At 42.4% G+C, this 4,581-nt stretch overlaps 1 pseudogene; it reads left to right on the top strand.

Moving 5' to 3' along the window:
* The first annotated feature begins 583 nt into the window (after positions 1-583).
* On the top strand, positions 584-1,946 carry LOC102841315 (annotated as a pseudogene).
* The last annotated feature ends 2,635 nt before the right edge of the window (positions 1,947-4,581 follow it).

Genomic DNA, 4,581 nt, shown 5'->3' with positions numbered 1-4,581 from the left:
TTGATAGTGTAGATCGTGACAAGCTATGGGCAACGTTGTGAAGTATGAGTATTCCAGAACACTTAATTGTGCTCATGAGGAACGTGTACATAGACCAAGAGGCAGTTGTTTGAACAGAACAAGGTTGAACACTGAGTGGTTTAAAATTAGGAAGGCTTTGTGCCAGGGTTGTATTCTTTCACCATACTTATTCAACCTGTATGCTGAACAAATATTTTGAGAAGCTGGGTTATATGAAGAAAAACGTGGCATCAGGATTGGAGGAAGGCTCATTAACAACCTGTGACATGCAGATGATACAACTTGCTTGCTGAAAGTGAAGAGAACTTAAAATACTTACTTATAAAAATCAAAGACCACAGCCTTCGGTATAGGTTGCATCTCAATGTAAAACAAAACAGGACAAAAATGTTCACCACTGGACCAATAAATAGCATCATGATAAATGGAGAAAAGATTGAAGTTGTCAATTACTTCATTTTGCTTGGCTCAACCATTAACACTCAATGGGTGCAGCCGTCAAGAAATCAAAGGATGGCTTTCCTTTAACCTGGCGGTGACTGGTTTATACCAATCTTGAGTCATGAAGTTGTTAACCACAGCTGGCACCCTCTTGAGAGATTTTATTCCCTCAAAGTTGCTCTCAGAGTTAAAGCTTCAGCTGCCCCCGCAGGAGCACTCCTGCAGCCTCAAGACCTTGAGTTTACCAAACTACCAAATGGTTTAGTGATTGCTTCCCTGGAAAACTATGCCCCAGCATCAAGAATTGGTTTGTTCATTAAAGCAGGCAGTAGATATGAGGACCCCAGCAATTTGGGAACCTCTCATTTGCTGCATCTTGTATCCAGCTTGACTACCAAAGGAGTGTCATCTTTCAAGATAACCCATGGGATTGAAGCAGTTGGTGGTAAATGAAGTGTGACTACAACAAGGGCTTATACCGTGGAATAACTGCAGGACGATATCAATATTCTAATGGAGTTCCTGCTCAATGTCACCACAGCACCAGAATTTCGGTGTTGGGAAGTAGCAGCCCTTCAGTTCCAGCTGAAGATTGACAAAGCTGTGGCTTTCCAGAATCCATAGGCACATGTCATTGAAAATTTACATGCTGCAGCTTACCAGAATGTCTTGTCTAATTTCTTATACTGTCCTGATTATAGGATTGGAAAAGTGACATCAGAGGAGCTACATTACTATGTTCAGAACAAATTTTACAAGTGCAAGAATGGCTTCAATTGGCCTTGGTGTGAGCCATCCTGAAGTTGCTGAACAGTTTCTCAACATGAAGGGTGGGCTAGGTATATCTGGAGCAAAGACTGTCTACTGTGGAGGTAAAATCAGAGAAAAGAATGGAGACAGTCTGTTACATGCTGCTTTCATGGCAGAAAGTGCTCCCATAGGAAGTGCAGAAGCAAATGCATTTAGTGTGTTCCAGCATGTGCTTGGTGCTGGACCACATGTCAAGAGGGGCAGCAACACCACCAGCTCTCTGTACCAGGCTGTTGCCAAGGGAGTTCACCTGCCATTTGCCATTTCTGTTTTTACTGCTAGTTCGTCTGATTCCAGATTCTTTGGTATTTATACTATCTCTCAGGCTTCTGGAGATGTTATCAAGGCTGCCACGTAAACCACATAAAAACAATTGCTCAGGGAAATCTTCCCAATGGAGTCATCCAAATGGCCAAGAACAAGCTGAAAGCTGGATACCTATTGCCAGTGGAGCCTTCGGAGGGTTTTCTGGATGAAGCTGGGTTCTACCTCTAGTTGCTGGTTCCTATATGCCACCAACCACAGTCCTTCAGCAGATTGACTCAGTGACTGCTGAAGTCCAAAATGCTGCAGTGAAGTTTGTTTATGGCAAAAAGTCAATGACAGCAAGTGGATATTTGGGGAATATGTTGATGAGTTGTAATACTGAAGTACATATTACATGGGAGAACTAAACAATTTCTCAACCCAGAGCAGCAAACACATGAAAGTCTAAAGTGTATAACATACCATTTATCTTATATATTTTTCTTCTAATGAGCGAAATATCTTAAAGCATAAATGCTGGTAATTATTCCCAACTGACCTAAAGGCAATTAAAACATTCTGTGTAAAAAAAAAAAGAAAAAGAAATTAAAGGAATTATTGCATTAGGCAAATCTATTACACAAGACATCTTTAAAGTGTTGAAGAGCAAAGATGCCAGTTTAAGGACTAAGCCTGATTCAATAACCTCATATGCATGTGAACATTGGACAATGAATAAAGAATATGTAGAAGAATTGATGCATTTGAGTTATGGTGTTGGAGGAGAATATTAAAAGTGCCATGGATGGCCAAAAGGACAAACAAATCTGTGTTGGAAATTGTACAGCCAGAATGCTCCTTAGAAGCCAGGATGGCCAGACTTTGTCTCTCATACTTCAGACATATTATCTAGAAGTACTAGTCCTTGGAGAAGGACATCATGTTTGGTAAAGGGGGGGGGGTCAGAAAAAAAGAATAAGACCCCCAATAAGATGGATTGGCACGGTGGCAGCAGCAATGGGCTCAAGAGTCATAACAATTGTGAGGCTGGTGCAGGACCGGACAGAGTTTTGCTCTTTTGTGCATAAGGTCACCCTAAGTTGGGGTACTAACTCAATGGTAACTAATAAAAACAACAGCAACAACCCTGCCCCTTCAACTCTCATGTTCATTTAAATCCCAAGTCTCACTTTCTCCCTGAAGCCTTCATGTCTATTCCAGAAAACACTGAATGGTCTACTTCTCAACTCCTAGAGCACTTACTGTTGATACCAAGTAATTCAATACTTGTTAATATCCAGTCTTGTGCTGTTGTTTAATAACTTCATAGAGACAATGTTGGCTCAGTGGAAAAGTTCTCAGCTTGCATGGGGGAGATCCAGGTTTGATTCCTTCTCTGTGCATCTCATGTGCAACCAACACCCTTCTTTCAGGAAGGCACTTCCAGACGAAGAAAGACTTGGCAATCTACTTCTAAAAATATCTAATGAAACCCCTATGGATTATGAATGTTTGATCCACAGCTGATCATGGGCATGATGCAAAACCAGGCAGTGTTTAGCATTTTGTTCTATTGACAACAGCTAACAGTAGATGCTTACTCTATTCATTTCTATTTCTCAAAGAAGCTTTGGTGGTATAGTGGGTTATGCATCGGGCTGCTAGCCACAAGGTCAGTCGTTTGAATCCACCAGACACTCCATGGGAGAAAGATGAGACTTTCTGCTCTTGTAAAGATGTACAGCCTCGAAACCTTACAGGGTTGCTATGAGTCATGGCACACAACCACCACCACCACAAACAATCTAATAGTTCTTTGATATGCACCTTGGCAACAAAAGTTTAGTCTAGACTGAAGGTTATATAAAATCTTGCTGTTGTTGTTGTTGTTAGGTGCCATCGAGTTGGTACCGACTCAAGGAGCTCTGGTAGCATAGTGGTTACGAATCGGTCTGCGAACCTTAAGGTCAGCGGTTCGAAACTACCAGCCGCTCTGCAGGAGAAAGATGAGGCTTTCTACTCCCGTAAAGATTTATACCTTTGGAAACCCTGTACAGTGTCGCTATGGGTCGGAACCGACTCAACGGCACTGAACAACAACAACAACATAGTGAAAACAAAACACTGCCCAATCCTGGGCCAACCTCACAATTGTTGCCATGCTTGAGCCCATTGATGCTGTCACTTTGCCAATCCATCTCGGTGGGGGTCTTCCTCTTTTTCTCTGACCCGCCACCCTACCAAACATGATATCCTTCTCCAGCGCCTGATCCCTCCTGGCAATATGTCTGAAGTATAACAGACGAAGTTTGGCCATCCTGGCCTTCAAGGATGCAGAGGGCTGCACTTAGATTTCTGCTAATAGTATGATAAAAAACAAAGCATCAGTGACTGCCCAGTCAATTTTAACTCATAGCAACCTCATATATGTCACAGTAGAACAGTGCTCCATAGGAATTTCTAGGCTGTGACGTTTCAGAAGCAGATCATCAGACCTTTCTTCCAAGGTACCTCTGGGTGAGTTTAAACACTAACCTTTGGTGGCTTAACCATGGTGACTTCCCCCATGGTATACTGTTGTTGTAAGTGCCGTCGAGTCAGTTCTGGTGAGTTTGAACTGCCAACCTTTTGGTTCAAAGTGACCTTGTGGTCCAGTGCTTATCCTATAGTGCCATACCAGGATTCCTTCCCATAGAATTGTTGTTCTTGTTAAGTGCCGTCGACCCATAGCGACCATGTATAGGGTTTCAGAGGAGCATCTGGTAAGCTTGAACCACTGACCTTGCAGTTCAAATGGCATTGCAGTCTGGCATGTCAACCCACAGTACCACACCAGGACTCCATAGCATGGTAAGGCCTAATAAAGATTATTTATTAATATAAAGAAATGTACAATGTAAAGAAAACAAAAATCCTCCCCATTGCACTCTAGCTGAATTGTCAGCACTTGCAGCACAGCTAGTCCTCAGTGCATCGGCTTTGGGTCCACACTGACCCTGACTCATTCTAGGTCTGTTGCTTTGCATAGAACCTGTGTCCTCATTTGTACAAACAGGTAAAATA

This window comes from Chrysochloris asiatica, unplaced genomic scaffold (genome assembly GCF_000296735.1).
Source record: "Chrysochloris asiatica unplaced genomic scaffold, ChrAsi1.0 scaffold00329, whole genome shotgun sequence".
NCBI classification, from domain to species: Eukaryota; Metazoa; Chordata; class Mammalia; order Afrosoricida; family Chrysochloridae; genus Chrysochloris; species Chrysochloris asiatica.
Note: the sequence above shows the minus strand (reverse complement) of the source record. Positions and strands in the feature narration are given on the sequence as shown.